Source organism: Cherax quadricarinatus, chromosome 80 (assembly GCF_038502225.1).
Source record: "Cherax quadricarinatus isolate ZL_2023a chromosome 80, ASM3850222v1, whole genome shotgun sequence".
Classification (NCBI taxonomy): Eukaryota; Metazoa; Arthropoda; class Malacostraca; order Decapoda; family Parastacidae; genus Cherax; species Cherax quadricarinatus.
This window is the reverse complement of record NC_091371.1, coordinates 4,221,441-4,241,835: the sequence shown is the minus strand read 5'-3', so window position 1 is coordinate 4,241,835 and position 20,395 is coordinate 4,221,441.

Here is a 20,395-nt window from a genome sequence, read left to right as displayed (position 1 = left end):
TGGCGACCAGTGAAGAGGAGGGACCAGGAGCTATGACTCGACCTCTGCAACCACAAATAGGTAAGGACATAAATATGCATACATAAATAAATACATTCATACATACACACACAAATACATACATCAACGACCTCTCCACATCCTTCATGTCACTACAAAAAGAGAAAAATATTGGGAAAGCCTCAAAGATAAATAAAATTCCTTAAGATTTATTGGGTCATGAATTGTTCCTGCACTCTCCTTCACTGTCAGCAAGTGTTACTTTCCAATTACAAGCCTGAGAGAGGCAGTGTTAAGCCGCACGTGAGTGAGGCATTGTTAAACAGCAAGTGAGGCAGTATTAAGCCGCACGTGAGTGACACAATGTTAAGCCGTACGGGAGAATTAAACTGCACGTGAGGCAGTGTTAAGCTGCACGTGAGAATTAAACTGCACGTGAGGCAGTGTTAGTCTGCACATGAATGTTAGGCTGTACATGAGTGAGGTAGTATTAAACTGCACGTGAGGCAGTGTTACTTGCACGTGAGTGTTAGGCTGCACGTGAGTGAGAGTGTTAAACTGCACGCTCAAAACTGCAGTAGCCGAGCTGGAGATTGCTAAGAAACCAGTTATAATATTCTATTATGAAATATAATGATATATGTACTCATGGTACTGATTAACATAATTATGGTATTAATAACTCACAACTTTATATACACGGGGAGCATGTATCAGTGTATATGCACCCAGATTATATATATATATATATATATATATATATATATATATATATATATATATATATATATATATATATATATATATATATATATTTATATATATAAGGTTCTCCCCGGAGCTGTTTGAATATTTTCTTCTCCTACCACCCCCTATATTTTATATTCTATGGGAACATTTATTAATAAACAGAATACATTTACAGAAAACACAAACATGAATACAATGGTACAGTGCATTAAAGATCATGAATTTCCTCCAGCTCCTCCGAAGCAGGACGAGAGCCAAGTATGCAGCAAGCATTTCCCCTCTGGATGGCCACGCTGAGGCGCTGGAACATGATAGTGGCTGCCCTTGGGTCCCTGGTGGTATCGATGAGTCTGGAACCCAATTCTTTAAGGAAACGTGTGGCATTTTTTCCCCATGATCCCAAAGACTCTGATCCCACTGGGACAAATTGATACTGTTGGCTTATATCCCTGTACTTGCTGGTCTTGTACTCCTTCCTATGGTCAGCAGCTCCTCCCTGTCGCCCGACACTGTGATGGATATAGGTGTCAGCCAATGTGGACACACAGGTATAGTCCCATGCTAAGAGCTTGCCATTCTTCCAAGGATAGATGGTGATCCCGTCGGGGCGGTTTGCTGGGTGTGGGTATTGTTGGCTGCTAGTGATCGGGGCTCCCTCTCGGCTGGGCATCCAGCTGTAGCAAGGCTCTCTTTATGATGTCGTTGACCTCATTGTGTCTTGCATGCCAGCCCTTGGTTTTGGAACAGTTAAGACCATGTAGATCATTTTGGTCTGCTTGCACTTCGCCGCAAATACACGTATATTCTGTGTGAATTGGGGCAGCAAGGCACAGAGCCACTGCAATACGGAGGGTCTTGGGGTCGAGTCGCGTTCCCATTGCCGATATGGGAACTGTTTGGAGGAAGTCCCGGGAGTGAGGTGCGCTCACAGCCTGGAGACGGGCAGTCTCCCTATCTGATGTTGCAGCCCTGAGCATGTTGGCAAGCACCTTTTCAGCGATCGGGCCATCCCAGCTTGACTGTGAGCCAGTGCTGCACTAGGGTTTGGTGCTGGAGCAGCAAGAGTCTCTCCCATTCGGTGATGGCACTGGCATAGCTAGAGTCTTGTATTCCTGCTGAGTCACTGAGGTTATCAAGAAGAATTTGTCTTATCAACTCGTTTGATGCTATGGAAGAGGATAGGAAAACTGGTAGAGCAATCTGGGAGGATCTGCGTACTCCCAGCCCCCCAAACCTGACCGAAAGTGAGGCTTGGCAACCACTGTCCATCTTCAAGGAAAAGATTCAATACACTCTCTAGCATTGTCTTAAGGAGTCATATTCCTTGAGTTTTGGACTGCTGAAGGCTGGGGAGCATCTCAGAAAGTAGGTAAGTTTTGGGATTGATAGGCATCTGGTGAGTAGGTAGAAGGCATCATGTGTGTCAATGTCTTTCATCCTGCTTTTCATCGTCCGGAGGTCTGAGGCTTTTTTTTCTAGGATCAGATCGATGGCATTGGACCCATGAGAGAGTGCTATTGGCTGGATCAATGGCTCGTGCTCCTGGTAAAACGGCGCTAATATTCCGGATCATCTGTTGATTGGTAGAAACTATTTCACATTTGGTGGGGTTTAAAGATAGGCCCAGGCTTTCTCCCATGTCTTCAATTTTACTGATGTCCTCTGGGAGAGATTCTGTTGTGCCAGCTAGGGTACCGTCGTCCAGGAACCAAATATTGAGCTCACTGGAGAGTGCTTCTGTGACTTCCTTGATGACCAAACAGAATAGAAAGGGGGCGAGAGGGTCCCCCTGTTGCACGCCCTCACATGAATCAATTTCATGGTCCCCAAACAGTAGTTTGGAAGTCACACTATAACACGATTCTATGAAGGGATAAAGGGAAGGGAAGTTTCTATAAACTGCTTGGAGAGCAGCATCCCTTCTGACTGAGTTGAAAGCGTTGGCAAAGTCCAATTTGACCAAGGCTTTTTCATCGGACATCATGTTGATATATACTCGTGCTGCGTGGGCAGCTGCTTCACAGCCCTGTTGAACGCCAAAACCGAGCTGATTATATATATATATATATATATATATATATATATATATATATATATATATATATATATATATATATATATATATATATATATATATTATACACACACACACACACACTTATCCCAGGTCGAACGACGTACGCAGTACTGTACCACCGTACCACACTGGTCAATACCTTGGCGTCCAGTTAACGCTAGACATTTTGGTCCAAGGCAGCCAGTTTTCAGGCCAAGATATTGACCAGTGTAGTACGATGGTAGAGCACTGCGTACTTTGTTCCAAGGTGCGTAGGTTCGAATCTCCTTCGACCTGAGATTAGATTAGAAGAAAATTAAAAGTGAATACAGGAAAGAGTAAGGTTATGAGGATAAAAAGATTAGGTGATGAAAGATTGGATATCAGATTGGAGGGAGAGAGTATGGAGGAGGTGAATGTATTCAGATATTTGGGAGTGGACGTGTCAGCGGATGAGTCTATAAACGATGAGGTGAATCATAGAATTGATGAGGGTAAAGGGTGAGCGGTGCACTTAAGAGTCTGTGGAGACAAAGAACTTTGTCCTTGGAGGCAAAGAGGGGAATGTATGAGAGTATAGTTTTACCAACGCTCTTGTATGGGTGTGAAGCATGGGTGATGAATGTCGCAGCGAGGAGAAGGCTGGAGGCAGTGGAGATGTCATGTCTGAGGGCAATGTGTGGTGTGAATATAATGCAGAGAATTCGTAGTTTGGAAGTTAGGAGGAGGTGCGGGATTACCAAAACTGTTGTCCAGAGGGCTGAGGAAGGGTTGTTGAGGTGGTTCGGACATGTAGAGAGAATGGAGCGAAACAGAATGACTTCAAGAGTGTATCAGTCTGTAGTGGAAGGAAGGCGGGGTAGGGGTCGGCCTAGGAAAGGTTGGAGGGAGGGGGTAAAGGAGGTTTTGTGTGCGACGGGCTTGGACTTCCAGCGGGCATGCGTGAGCGTGTTTGATAGGAGTGAATGGAGACAAATGGTTTTTAATACTTGACGTGCTGGAGTGTGAGCAAAGTAACATTTATGAAGGGATTCAGGGAAACCGGCAGGCCGGACTTGAGTCCTGGAGATGGGAAGTACAGTGCCTGCACTCTGAAGGAGGGGTGTTAATGTTGCAGTTTAAAAACTTTAGTGTAAAGCACCCTTCTGGCAAGACAGTGATTTAGTGAATGATGGTGAAAGTTTTTCTTTTTCTGGCCACCCTACTTTGGTGGGAATCGGCCTGTGCGCTAATAATAATAATAAAAATGACAATATATATATATATATATATATATATATATATATATATATATATATATATATATATATATATATATATTATATATATACATACCTGACTCGCGCAGCCGCCGTAATACATTAGTTGTTTTTATTCTTTATAATATTTTAACCGCCTCCCACCGAGAGATGGTGACTCGAAAAGCGAGGTGACACGATAACCATCATTCACTCAATAGCCGTCTTACCAGAAGTGTGCTGACTTCACAATTCAAATGACCCTCACAGCTGCAACCCCACCCCTCGTTTACAGTGCAGGCACCACACCTATCTCCAGGGCTCGAGTCCGGCTAACTGGTTTCCCCAACTCCCTTCATAAATGTTACTTTGTTAATATGTTAATGCGAAGAGGTAAATTCGTGGGGGTCATTCGGGGTAGACAGGTGGAAGCTCGATACTCAGCCCGTTAATTGTCTTTTAGAAAATATGGAATTAAGGTAATGTAGCCGCTAACTACAAATAAATAAACGTGGTTGAAGCAAATCAGACTGAAGTCGAACCGAAACCTCGTCATAATTCTCAATCTCGCAAGTGTGGATTATTTGTGTATTGTCCTAGTCACGGTTTGTGAAATTTTATTCGTCTTAAAAGGTATTACAAAAGGTTACTAATCATCAAACTAGATAATTACTCGTTACCTCTCTTGATTGAATGGTTTGTAATCAAGTGCTGTCCAGGGCGCTGACTGGAATGTGAAAGCTATTTCGTAAACGGATTTCATCTCTTAATTTAATATGTATGTGATGAATTAGACACCTGTGCAACACTTGGGTATCTTTATTGTGGAAACGTTTCGCCAACGAGTGGCTTCCTCAGTCCAATACAGAGAAGAGTGGTTGAAGATCAGGAGGAGATTGGGGTAATCAGTCCCTCAACTTGGAGTTAATGTGATCACACAGTCTTGAATACACTTTCTTGAAATTTCTCACAAAGATGTCATTGACAGTTTGTTTCTACTACTAACCAGGTATTTTTATGGGCAACCCTCTCCACACAAAGTTCACCTGGAGACTAGTGGAATAAGTGTTCTGTTCGACGATGTGCTACATACTCCGGCTCAGTAACCACCAAATACAATTATGGATATTTGTATGTTCTAGTAACATAGTTAACATGCATATTGCAGACAATGAGTAGTGAGCAAGTGAGTAGTGGCAAGGGCATGTCAGCGCCTGCACCTTCTGTCTAAATTAAATCAGCAAACCTCTCAAAGAAGTTTCCTTGATTCAAATAAAATCAGAAGGATGGCCTCACAGCCTATAACTGAAGCTATCAGTTGTCGGTGACTTCGGTAGATATGAGTAAATGGTTTAGAAAAATCAACAAGTTAATGAGACGCTTGTGCAACATTTAGGTATCTTTATTCTGGAAACGTGTCCCCAGCCAGTGGCTTCTTCAGTCCAATGCAGAAAGGTGGAAGATGAGGAGGAGTTTAAGGTAATCAGTCCCTCAGCCTAGAATCGATGTGTTCAGTCCATTAGTGTTGATAAAAGTGCAGCATAGTGCGGAGATAGGGCTAAGGGCTTCTAAAATAAATATACCCAAATGGTGAACAAGTGTCTGATCTATCGACTTCAGTAGTTGCTGTTACTAATCACTAAAAGAGTAAACTGTGAATCTACGATGATAGGTTCACCACTGTTGGAGCAGAAGCCTTAGTATGCATTGCGACATTATTATTATTGTTTTTTTTAGTTTATAGTCTACATTTTTGTTCCCACCACTGATTAGAAAATTTTGCAACTCACTTCTTTTGCTTTGTCCGCATCTACATCATTGATGTTACGCAGATTCTCGTCTTCTCTTGTGACCCCAGAAGATTCCTCCTGTGACCCCAGAGGACCCCAGAAGATGAGAGGTGTGAATGAGGAGAGTAGAGAGTCAGTCTCGCCCGGGCGGGACCACAAAACGTGCAACTTTGGCTGGGAATTTCAACGCTGCGGCAGAGAGTGAGCCAATGCTTGCAACACCCTGCACGACCCACCACCACCCACCACAGTCCATCATCCCTACCACCAGGGTGGTCTGTGTTTGGATGGGGGAAATGGGGGACAGGGATGTTCGTGCGTAGGTGGGAAAGGGAAGGGGGTTTTTCGTGTCTTGGGTAGGGGAGAGAAGAGGTAGTCCATGCCCGATTAGGGGGGAAGGGATAGAGGGAATGGTCCGTTCGTGGGTGGGTAGGATGGAAGGACTGTTTGAAAGGGATAAGGGGGAGTAGAGGAAGAAGAGGGGAGATGAAGGAAGGAAAAATTCAGGAATGTGATGGGGAGGCGCGAATGTGTTTAGGATGCAGGATGTGTTAGGTAGGAAAGGCTAAAGAGGAAAAGTGGATGATCGAGGGGAAGGGGAAGTGAAAAAGGAGTGGAGGAGTAGGGAAAGAGGAGGGTGGATGAGTGATGGGGAGGAGAAGGGGTAAATTAAGTCAGAATCAAAATTATCATTATAATCGTGTTGGAGAGCAGGATCTGTACATAAGTATGGTGCAGTGTGTAACGCTGAAGGCTCGACCCTCCGCCACCCAGGCGGTATTGAGTGTCATGACCCAGCTGTGACATCGGGTCACAAATATGGTCAAAAGACACTAAGTACAGAGCAAAGCTTTATTTAGAGACGTCTAGCTTTAAGTAGGGCTTTATCAATACAAGGAGCAGCACATGACATTATATACAGAAATACGTAAAGGGACAAGAGGACATGTGTGTGTACCCCCGCGTCACCACCTTGCTGGTGCAAAGTTACGAAGCTTTCGATATCAGTATTTCACATCCAGCACTTCTTTGACATGTCTGTATCTGTCTCTTTCCACAGCTCCAGAAGCTTTCTCAGTTCATCTGCTATATTCTCATACCTCTTGTAATTTTAATTTTGCTAGTGTATTGACAGTACTGAAGGATCCCTGATTTTGTTCTATAGTGTCGGAAGTCTGTGTGAATGCGGCCTTCAGACATCATCATCTGGTCCAATTGTCCTCATTAGCTAGCCGAAAAATCTTAATGATACGAATGTAAACAGTAGATAATGCATAGGCCTGCTAGTTTTAGGACTGGCTTGCCATAGGTTCAAACTCTGCTACGTTTTGTTGCTCGTCAGTAGCAATAAGCTGAGCGTGAGCCCAATCCATGAGATGAGTGTTAGCTGTGTGTGTAACACACTAAAGAATAAAAGGGCACAATGCCGTGATTGGAACAATACACAAATGACCCTCACATAGGAGAAAGAAACTTACGACGACGTTTCGGTCCGACTTGGACCATTAGCTAGTGTGACTAGTTAATGGTTCTTTCTTCTGTGTGCGGGTTTTTTGTGTATAACATACACACGGTTCAATTTATGGGTCTTGAATGACTAATTGTGCTCAAGGTCTCTGGTATGTAGACTACATGATACTTCACCTGTATAGAGCTTGTCTCGAGACCCTGTTTACAACTGTTACAGTATCGTAGTGATTTTTAGTGTTTAGTTTTGTTAATTACTGAATGCAGTAAACAAACATATGCACGGCTTAAGACATGTATTGAGGATACGTTTCGCCATTCACGGCGAAACGCTTCCTCATTGTCTTGGACTGTGCATGTGTGTTTGTATTTGTAGATTGTTGGTATGAGGTATCACCTTACCTCCTCTTCAGCCTTTCACGAATGGTTTCAGTGTGATAGCAGCTACTTTAGTGTTGCTCAGATGGATGGACTGGGTTATGATGCTCGCTATGTTCCCTGTGGATTGGAAGATTTGCTAATCATTTTCCCTGTTCTCCTTGGATTTGACCCCTCAAGGGAGGTTTCTTGACGCTGGCGAGGGGCTCTTGATCTAGGGAATTGGATCTGTGCTCCAGTTCCCTGAATTGAATCTAAATACCTTTCATCCCCACACATGCGCTGTATAATCCTACGGGTTTAGCGCTCCCACATGATTATAATAATAATCCTTGGATTTGTTAATAATAATAATAATAACGTTTTAATCATTTATCAGCCTCTTAAATAGGAGTATATCAGGAATATCCTAGCTCAATCCGGTCCACCCTAGCTCACCCAAGTCCATCTCAGCTCAACTCAGCCCACTCCAGCTCACCCTAGACCACCCAAACTCAACCCAACATCCCAAGGCTCACCTAAACCCTCCTCAAGCCACACCAACTCACCTCCAGCTCACCCCAACCAAATTTCATCTATACTCTCTCCCACCTTTCTACTGAATCTTACACATTTCCTCCTCTTCACTCTGCAAAATACCTATTTACACCCACTCTCTTTCATTTCCTTCCCTCCCCCCTCATCATTCTATCCCTCCCGGTCCCCCTTCACCACCACCCCTCCCTCTCACCTCCCTTTCCCCTCCACCCACATTAGAAAAAAAGAATTCAGCCATTTACAAAATAAGTTATTGGACCAATTGCGTGACCTTGCTGAGAGTATGGATGGTGGGGCATGGATACACTGTGGGCGTACCCACTGTTACCACGCCCACAATGCTCACTTCAAGTTTGCGTTCACTCGTGAGTGGACAAAATATATCGATATATAAAAAATCTATAGCGTATTACAAATATATATATATAATACAAAGAAACAAGTTATAATTACATAGAGTTTAGAGAATTTTCAGTGAGGGAGTCTTAGGTGAGGAGAAGGCAGGGAGGAAGTCATGGGTGAGAAGACAGGAAGGAAGTCATGGGTGAGAAGACAGGGAGGAAGTCATGGGTGAGAAGACAGGGAGTGAGTCATGGGTGAGAAGACAGGGAGTGAGTCATGGGTGAGAAGACAGGGAGTGAGTCATGGGTGAGAAGACAGGGAGTCATGGGTGAGAAGACAAGGAGGGAATCATGGGTGAGAAGACAAGGAGGGAATCATGGGTGAGAAGACAGGGATGAATTCATGGGTGAGAAGACAGGGAGGAAGTCATGGGTGAGAAGATAGGGAGGGAGTGATGGGTGAGGCACTAAAATTGGCAACTGGTGGAGAAAATATAGACAGAGGGACACGTGTTTATGATGTACTGAAGTGGTCTAGGAGGGTGGGTCAGGAGCGAAGTCTTGGTCTCGCTAAATCCACCCTGTACTCAGCGAGAACAGGATGGGAGGTCCTCCATGCTGACGGTCACCCGTGTATCAATGATGATGTTAACTTATCCCGAGTCTCATTAAAACTGCATATTTCAGGCATAATACTATACATATCTAATGATACTACTACTACTATTACTGCTGCTGCTACTACTAACAGCAATAATAGTAATATATGCAAAAAATTATGCCGGATGTAAGAGTTCTGAAGTACTGATTCATTGGTTTTAATTGTAGTATATGTTCTCATTCTAAAATATAATATTCTAGTGTGTGCCTCTCTCTCTCTCTCTCTCTCTCTAAGTGGTTCTCTTTTCATTATCTCCTTCGTCTATTTCTATATCTTTATGTCTGCCTGCCTGTCTGTTTCTCTGCTATGTCTCGCTCTCTCCAGTTAGGTGGTCTTACTCCTTGCTTCCTCCCTCTCTCACTATCTCTCCAGCAGACATATATCATCCAGCGGAGCGAGAGAGAGATCTGTGAGAAGCAGACAAGGGATTAAATCACTCCCACCCATCTTACACCAGAGGACCTGACTCAAGAATGAGTAAACCTGACTTGTGTGGCGAGGACCTACATAGCCCTTGGATGAACCTTGCTTGTTGCCTGTGTGTCGAGGATCTGACTCGCCCTGAAGGGGACTAAATAGCTCGTTGCAGGGACTTGCTTGTGTGTCAAGAAGCTAACTTGTCCATGAGGGGACTTGGCTTGTGTGCTGAGGACCTAACTCGTCCATTGGGGGACCTGAATAGCCGATTGGAAGATCTGGGTTGTGTGTTGAGAACCTAAATAACCCTTGAAGTGACCTGACTTGTGGGTCAAGGACCTAACTAGCTCATGAAGTGACCTGGCTTATAGATAAAAGATCAAACTAGATCATGAAGTGACCTGGGTGAAGTACCTAACTCATGAAAGTGACCTGGCTCAAGGGTCAAAGGCCCAACTAGCTCATGAAATGACCTGGCTAAAGGGTCAAGGACCTAACTAGCTCATGAAGTGACCTGGCTCAGGGGTCAAGGACCTAACTAGCTCATGAAGTGACCTGGCTCAAGGATCTAACTAGTCTATGAGAGGACCAGCAACTAAGCACTCACTCCTGAGACGCTGGTGGTCTTCAGGACCTGACCCGACAGGGGAGGGACAGGGGGGGGGGATGTCTTGTTGGTGGTCCATGGGAGGGGCGCCTCTTCACTCGACGGGGGATGGCTCGCCATGGTGGTCCTGGGGATCACCGCCCCCCACCCATGAATCACTCACTGTGTATAATATTTAGACTCACACAAAGGGAATGAATTAACAGGGTGTTCCACGATGCTTTGTGGCTGCTGCTGCTGTTGTTGCTGTTGCTACTGCTGTTGCTGCTGCTTTTGTTTTTGCTGCTGCTGCTACTGCTGTGTTTGCTTTTGCTGCTGTTGCTTCAGGTGTTGCTGCTGCTGCTTCTGTTGTTACTGCTGTTGCTTCTGCTGCTGTTTCTGCTGTTGTTGCTGGCGTTAATACTGTTGTTAATGCTGTTGTGGTGGTAATAATAGTTATGGTGGTGAAGATAGTGGTGGTAATTATGGTGTCGGTAATAGCAGTGATGATAATGGTAATGATAGTAGTGGTTATTGTTATATTATTTTATTGGAAAGTATAAATTCGTTAGGGGTTCCTCCTGGCAATATAAACACAAATGCAGTATAATGTGATCCTTTATTAACTACGTTTCGCCCACACAGTGGGCTTTTTCAAGTCACAAACAGAACTACCTGGGGTGGAAGGAACGCGAGTATTTATAGTCCGGCTGAGGTCAGGTGAAGAATGCTGCATCTGATGATGTACCGAGTGGGGCTATAGAGTCTAAAAACTTGGGTAGCTTGGAAAGGAGATTGGATAAGTTTGTGAGCAGACCTTCTACAGTGTTCTTATGTGGGATAGCGATGAAAAAGTTTCTTGGCAAGTGGTTCAGCTATGTTATAGAAGCCACTATTCTGGTTAAAGTTGTCGGATATAGAAATAAGTGATGATTCCAGGATTCTTCGGTATTGAGTGTTGTCTTCTGTGGCGATAAGTCTTGAGTTTCTGTAGTTTATCAAGTGGTTGTGTGAATTACGGTGTTGTACGCAGGCATTCCTTGTGTCGTCAGACCTGCTTGCGTATTGGTGTTCTAAAATACGTGTTTGGAGGTCCCTTGATGTTTCGCCCACGTATAACTTGTTGCAGTCATTACAAGGGATTATGTATACCCCTGCAGAGGATGGAGGCTTGTCCTGCCTACTACTGGTGATGTCCTTGATGGTCGTGGTTGTGGAGGTAGATACTTGGAATGATGTTTTGGCAAAGATGTTGGAAACATGTTTGGCAATGGAGTTGGTGGGAAGGACTATGTATCTCTTCTCGGCAGTGTCTTCTCTGGGTGTGTTGAAGATGTTTAATGCTCGCCGTCTGCAGTCTCTGATGAAGTGACGAGGATAGTGGAGTTTGGAAAATACTTGTTCAATTATAGTGCATTCTTCCTCAAGGAACTCGTTGCTGCAGATTCTGAGTGCACGCAGGAAGAAGCCTATAATTACACCACGTTTGGTTTTGGTGTCGTGGTGAGAGTAGAAGTGGAGAAGATCGTTTTGGTTGGTGGGTTTTCGATAGACTTTAAAACGAAGTTCGTGGTCAGCTTTGCAGAGTAGAACATCAAGGAAAGGAAGAGTGTTGTCGACTTCTTCTTCAAGTGTGAACTGGATTGAAGGCTCGACCTGGTTGAGCTTGTCTTGGAGAGCTTGAACGTTGAAGCGTTTAGGAGTTATGAGGAGAATGTCGTCAACATAACGGAGCCAGGTGACAGACGAAGGAATAATGGTGGAGAAACGTTCGGCTTCTAGATGTTCCATGTATAGGTTCGCCAGGACTGCACTGAGTGGCGAACCCATGGGTAGTCCAAAAGTCTGCTGAAAGAGGTGATTTTCGAAAGAGAAACACGTAAAGCCAACACATTGTGTCGGTATTTTATACCATTTATTTCCAGGGGTTCCTCCTATGGGGGTTCACCCCGGAGGGGGGTCCTCCCATGAAATTCCTCTCTGGGGTTCCTCCCATGGGGTTCATCTCAGGGGTTCCTTCCAAGGAGTTCCTCTCAGGGGGTTCCTCCCAGGGGGTTCTTCCAATGGGGTTCCTCCGAGGGGTTTCTCCCAAGTGGTTACTCGAGGGGGCTTCTCAGGGGGTTGTCCCAGGTGGTTCCACCATTATATACCATTTACAATATACGAGTGTCCACAACGGAGGGAAGGGCTGCTTTGATGCTTGTGAAAGACTCTTCATCCAAGAAACCAGAGGTACCCTCTTCTTCCCTCGGATCCAAGTGATTACCTCCCATTCACCTGGCGCTGTGTGACGACCCCTTTTCCCCACGGATTTCGCGCTCCATAATATTAACAATAAAATATGTAATTCAATAAATTCATATTTCTTCTTATTATTATTATTGTCATTATGAATAAGTTTTTAGTTTTACATTATTACAGTGGTTGTATAACAAGGTACGACATTTTACACAATATTGAATTCATTGTATTCAGTGAAGAACTGGAAGAAACAAGATCAAATGTTATAAATAAATTTATGTACATTGAGCAATATAAACTTGAAGGTCACAAGTAGGATATTTCAGCAGGTAATGAAATACACCTTGTGGTAGCAAGTGTAGTAACGTTAACTGAACTGCCAACCGTTGGCAATAACGTCACGTTTATATAGCGAAATATCGTTTTCGACACTGTGATGTGTAGTTCTCTAAGTATATATATATATATATATATATATATATATATATATATATATATATATATATATATATATATAATGTTGTGCCGAATAGGCAGAACTTGCGATCTTGGCTTAAATAGCAACGTTCATCTTGCCATATAGGACAAGCGAAAATTTGTGTATGCAATAATTTCGCCAAAATCGTTCTGAACCTAACGAAAAAAATATATTTCATTGTGTTTGTATTAAATTATTGTAAACAAATCTAAAATATATTTAGTTGGGTTAGGCTCAAATAAATTGCTCTTGTTATAATAAGGTTAGGTAAGCTTTCTAAGATTCTTTTGGTGCAAAATAAAAAATTTTTACATTAACATTAATGAAAAAAATATATCTTTAAGCGTATAAGAGAAAATTTTAGAAAGGACTTAATTTTAAATGAGTTCTTGCTAATTGACCAGTTTTACATATTCGGCACGACATATATATATATATATATATATATATATATATATATATATATATATATATATATATATATATATATATATCAACAAGTCGGCCGTCTCCCACCGAGGCAGGGTGACCCAAAAAGAAAGAAAATCCCCAAAAAGAAAATACTTTCAACATTCAACACTTTCACCTCACTCACACATAATCACTGTTTTTTGCAGAGGTGCTCAGAATACAACAGCTTAGAAGCATATACGTATAGAAAATACACAGTATATCCCTCCAAACTGCCAATATCCCAAACCCCTCCTTTAAAGTGCAGGCATTGTACTTCCCATTTCCAGGACTCAAGTCCGGCTATATATAACCGGTTTCCCTGAATCCCTTCACTAAATATTACCCTGCTCACACTCCAACAGCTCGTCAGGTCCCAAATACCATTCGTCTCCATTCACTAGCTAACACGCTCACGCACGCTTGCTGGAAGTCCAAGCCCCTCTCCCACAAAACCTCCTTTACCCCCCTCCCTCCAACCCTTTCGAGGACGACCCCTACCCCGCCTTCCTTCCCCTACAGATTTATACGCTCTCCATGTCATTCTACTTTGATCCATTCTCTCTAAATGACCAAACCATCTCAACAACCCCTCTTCAGCCCTCTGACTAATACTTTTATTAACTCCACACCTTCTCCTAATTTCCACACTCCGAATTTTCTGCATAATATTTACACCACACACTGCCCTTAGGACATTTCCACTGCCTCCAACCGCCTCCTCGCTGCTGCATTCACAACCCAAGCTTCACACCCATATAAGTGTGTTGGTACTACTATACTTTCATACATTCCCTTCTTTGCCTCCATAGATAACGTTCTTTGTCTCCACATATACCTCCACGCACCGCCCACCTTTTTTCCCTCATCAATTCTATGATTAACCTCATCCTTCATAAACCCATCCGCTGACACGTCAACTCCCAAGTATCTGAAAACATTCACTTCTTCCATACTCTTCCTCCCCAATTTGATATCCAATTTTTTTTATCTAAATCATTTGATACCCTCATCACCTTACTCTTTTCTATGTTCACTTTCAACTTTCTACCTTTACACACACTCCCAAATTCGTCCACTATATATATATATATATATATATATATATATATATATATATATATATATATATATATATATATATACATATATATATATATACACACACATGTGTATATATATATATATATATATATATATATATATATATACATGTGTGTATATATATATATATATATATATATATATATATATATATATATATATATATATATATATATATACATGTGTATATATATATATATATATATATATATATATATGTCCATATTTTATGGAATAAGAAACTTTTTGTGTTGTGGTGAGGTTACGTGCGTCCTTAATGGTCTTAGTGAAGCTGATAGTTTTTAAACACCATTAATAAACATAAGCTTCTCTCTCCTGTGTGCTGGTTATTTGTGTATTGTTCCAGTCATTGTCTTGTGCTTTTTCGTTCTATTTAATAAACCAGTGCCATCATGATTATGTAACTTAAAATGCGTTTTTAGCTGATTTTATGTGGCGTGAAAGTGAAGGGAAAATGCTGAGATAAACGCCAGAGATGCATAAAGAGAAAATACACGGGAGAAGTTATTTTTACAACTGACAGGTAAGAATTAGTGAGTTCACGTTCTTTGGGTACCGGTGAGGTCAGCACCTGCCCCGAGTTTGTACCTCAACACCTGTGTCAACACCTGCCACAACCAGAAAATACACAGCAAGAGGTGTGTATATCACCCTGTATATGCGCTATTTTAGGGATTAGAGTATTCTTGACTGGTGAAGTGATGACATGCAGCCTTAATGAGCCTCGTGTAGTGGAGAGACTTTAAACCCAAATACCCAGCCACCTGCCATGAGCATGTACCCGGGCACTGGTGGAGTCAACACCTACCCAAGGGTTCTTGATATCCGGGAGCAGATGAGGTCAACAACCTGCTCCAGAGTTCGCAATAAGCATTCGTGGTGGTCAACAACCTTTCCAAACATCAGTGAGGCGAATTATTTTACCCAAAGTGATATTCAAACTACGTTTAATGTGAGAGTGATCATATGTAAACAGTTTCATAGTATTGTGGTGACTGTTAGAGAACAGACCCCAAAATACGCAAGAACCGCTTTAATTATAGAAATGTTTGTGTTGCAAGTGCAAGATCCACTTGGGTTAGTGGGACAAGTACAAAATCCACTTTTTTGTTAAGGAACTCTTACTGGAGTAAGTGCAAGGACCACTTGTGTTAAGGAAATGTTACTGAAGTGCAAGGACCACTTGTGTTAAGGAAATGTTAGTGGAGTAAGTGTAGGGACCACTTGTGTTAGTGGTAAAATATCTAGCTCCACTTGTGTTAAAGAAGTGTTAAGGAACACAGTTGAGAGACTCAAACAAATTACTGCTGGCTGGATGGCAGTCCACTTGCAGGTAAGTTTCAATTTATTCGCAATTATTCAAATATTTTCGTCCATATTCTAGTGATTCTTAGAATGAAATTTCAGGTTTGGCTAATAATTGACGAAAAAAAGACGGGCAACAGAACAATCTCTTGTTAGGATAGCGTTTCCCCACTGTGTAGAGCGAAACGTCTGTCGTAGATCTCGTTATGCTTTAAATAAATTAATAAAGTCAGTCGAAACATAATTTAGACTATTAAGATTTTGATAATAAATTCCACCAATATATTTAAGAGTGACGTAGTAGTAGTTTGTGTATTAATGAAACACATTATGCGGGTTATGGTCTTTTATTAAAGAACACTCTTCGTCCATTAGGAACATTAATTCACGGAGAGAATAACGCAACAAGAGCGTATATGCAATGGCATGAAGAGAAGTTCTTCAGATGAAAGAGGAGGTGAGGGAAGGTGAATATTGTGCAATGGACGACTGTGGTGTTGATCGCTGTGTCAGATTTAGGGAGAATCAGCTTCGAACCACGGAACGGATGGTGTTTGAACCCATGGCAAGTGAGATGGATGACTCTTATCATAGCCAGTTGGCCGGGTTCAAATCCCACCCATTCCGTGGTTTGTTTGCAATTATGTTATTACGATTTCTTGAGTCAGAATCCGCTTCGTTAAAAATAGTTCAAAGGTTGTAAACGATTCAGAGTTTTGCGGAGTAGTGTTTGTAGTTTGTAGCGCCACAGCATTGAGACTCGTCTTACATCCCCTGAAGTTGAATTTGTCATAAAGCCAATAGGAAGCAAGCATCAACAAGAAATAAAAACATTACTAACAGCACCAAGACCAGCATCGGCAGTAACCAGTAACAATATCAACAGTAACAGCAGCAGCAACAGTAATAGGTGCAGAAACTGTATTAGGACCAGTAACAACATTAGTAGCAGAAATAACAGTAAAAGTAGGAGCAGTGACAGTATCTGTAGTAACAGCAGCAGCAGACGCCTCCTCTCTCCTTTACAACGGTCTCCAGTAATCACCCCTTCTCCCCCCTTCCTTCCCATTGCGAGGGTAAACAAAGAACTCGAGTTAACTAGTTAATGCTGCTCTACTTACTTCCCTCCCCCTTTCCCTCCCCTCCCCCTTTTCCTCCCTTCTCCCTTTTTCTCCCCCCCCTTTAAAAGACAAATCATACTAAATCTGGCCGCTGCTCCAAGGTGGTCTTCAGTCGTCCAGAGTAACACGAAAATGGACAGGTGGGTGGTGAGGGTAGGGAGGTGGATGGCGAGGGCGTGAAAGTGGGTGGCGAGTTGAGTGGTGGGAAGTGAAGGTGGGTATGTGGGTAGCGAGGCGATTACTGTGGACGGGTGGTGAGGGGGGAAGAGGATGGTTAATGGGGATGTGGGTGGAGAGAGAGAGAGAGAGAGAACGGGCAAAGAAATGATCGAAATACTGACTCTTATATTTGTGAAGTGCTAAACCCGTGCGGGTTTTCAGCGCAAGTAGTGTAGGCTTGATCCTCAGTCCGTTAGGACACGCTGCTCTAGCAGCCAGCCAAGCCGAGGGAAGAACCTAGAAATAACAGTAATAATCAACATTCAGTAATTCCATCCATCAGAGTTGAAGAACTAGACAGTTAGCTGTGATCATCTTTCAAATTATATATCTTAGCACACATTTCGAAAAGGAAATAGACACGGGCCCCATGCATGTAGCACCTGGGTCTGGTTCCTAGAACTCATTGTTTTAAAATCATTCAAAAATCCCCGAAGCCGTAAACAGCACCTCTTCAGACGGACCATCACTTGATTAAGACTCGTGTCAGGACACCATCTATGACTCAATGCATTCGTTACTCTTCACGAAAGGTGCAGCAGATCAATGGCAAAAAATCACAGATCAGTAGCAGGAACGTCATATATTATTAAAATCTTTGAAAGAGTGATGAAACGTCACGCTATCCAGGTCAGAGTAATTTTAGAATTAGAGGATCATGTATGTTACAACTGTTTGACCGTCATGACAATATTACGGGGGTATTCAAAGGCAAGCAATATGGTGACGTGATCTCGGAACTACATTCTAATAATTTGCTTAGTGTAGATGTCAGGCTTATTGGACGATAATTTGATGTAATGCACTTATCCCCTGATTTAAATATAGGGTTTACGTTAGCCGTCTTCCACATCTCTGGAACAACAGCAGGTTGGATGGAAGCAACAAGAAGAAGAGTAGAGAAATAGATTTTCTGACTCCCTGCAGATAACAGAAATTCACTCTTAGCATACCAGAAAATATCAGTACCTAAAGGCACAGTTCTGGCACCTTTTACCGTTTCTCATTCTCAGGTAAAGGAGGATTCATGTCATGAAATAACGGGTAAATGAATGTCCGAGGTGTTGATTGGGGCGTCAGATTTAAGGAGAATCGGCTTCGTTAAGAAGAGTTCAGAGAACAGTGTTTGTAGTGGCTATTACTTAGGTAAAAACACATCAGCCTCTGATATCGACTAAATCTACCAATAGACGAAATATAACATTGTGGTAAATAGGGACAACTGCTAGATGTGGAAAGACTGAAGAAACCCAAAACAAGCACAGGATACAAAACGCAAGTAGACCCAAGATCTCATAACCCACGATGGCCCATCTGGCCCATCGTGGGTTATGAGAACCATTAAAACAAGAGAGGTCACACCAATGATGGTACTGTTTAAATCACTAATGTGCTCTCTCATCTTGTACATATTTGTCTGCTCACAGCACATTCCAAAACAGGAGAGGTATCAGAGTTGGAAAATTACTGCCTGTATAGAATCAATAAAACATATAAACTAGTGGGAACACCTGAAAGTACTTGAGATATACTCTCTGGAACATAAGAAATAAATAACATATACAGAGAAAATAATTGAGGATCAGATTCCAATTTGCGCATTACCCTAACAACTTACTGGGGTGACAGATATGAAAGTGTAGACAAAACCAAGTGAATAGCAGGGGCGTTATAAGCACAATAAGAACACTGTCACCATTCATAGTCCAAGATTCTTCAACCTGCCACCAGCAGATTTAGCCAACATCAGATTATGCTCTCTTTAGTTTTTAAAGGGGTGGATCGGTAAGCCTGTGGAAGGCCTCGGTCAGATGACCTAAAGCCCCAGTGACGGGACATCCTATGGTTAACATCCTCGTCAGGAGACATTTGCCTTGTTTCATGATAAATCTTGTTAAAAACTCGCAGAAAACTGTCGCGTACACTCCACGGATTTTCCCGAAAAGTACACTCTATACGGACTCCATCAAGGCTACACAGCTTCAGGAATGGGGTGGGCACACTCTCCTTCTTAGTATTCTGGTCAGAAATAAAATTAGGAAACGTAAGAAGGGGAGCTATCGTGGTGCCTCTGCTCCAACTGCTCTCATTAGTCCCCAGTTTATCTACTGCTGTGAGGTCCTATACCAGGGGTGAGGATGGAAGTAAGGAGGAGGGAAGGAAGGCCGGATGGACGGAGGGAAGGACGAACGGAGGGAGGGATAAGAAGGGACAGAGGGAGAGAGCGAAGTGGAGAACCGGAGGGAGACAGACTATGGCAGATGAACAAATTGAGGGAAGGTAAGACTGAAGAATGGACAGAGACATATGAGATAGTAAGAGAGTGACTGAGATACTAAACTGTAGAGAAACGTGGGCGATTTATGTCTCACTTTTACCATGAGGAATGATTGGAAGGGGACAGCAGATGTGTGTATAGCTATCACTAGCCAGACATTCTTATTACTTCATTCACATTACCATCATTGTCAAATACATTTGAAACCAGCATTTACCAAAGACCACTTGCTTAAAAAAATCCAGCAGTAACCTTTCCCCTTCCCGTTGAAAAAGGCCTGCTACTCGTATATAAAAAAAAACACATGTATGACTCCCAATTCCTTCGTCGAAGTAAAAAGCAATAACAGGTGCCCATTAACCCGCGTACATGGTCATATCATAATGCTTCAGTTATTAATCATTCAGGATTTACAGTTTCAAAACAGAATTTTAGTGTTACTTTAACAAGTGTTTGAAAGTTACATTTAAGAAGTACATGAGCACATAGTAATAGTAGTGTACAAGCCAGATGATGGAGCACCGTCTTGCAAGATGCTACAACACGATCTTGCATGATATAACTACAAGTGTATGGAAATGCTGGACCATTTTTATTGTATTCATGAGAAGCGCGAAGTTCACATGGGTCATACAACGCCTGGGAAATGTTGGGGTGAGCAGTTAGATTCGATCTGAGGAAGAGAAGGGTAGCTCCAGTTTCTATGATAAAGAACCGGCAACATGCCACCCCGTACCCCCTCCCACATGAAGGGAATACTGGACTAAGTATGGGTCTATTCTAAGGCCTATAATAATCAAAAACAGTCACTGCACCACACTGGAAAAAAATGCGGGATGTAGATCTGTGAAAAACCATGAAAATTTATAGCAGTGCCAAAACATAGACAATTTATCAAAATAATTTTTAACGGTAATTTGGTTTCTGTGCTACCAACAAAATGGTAATAACCAGAGT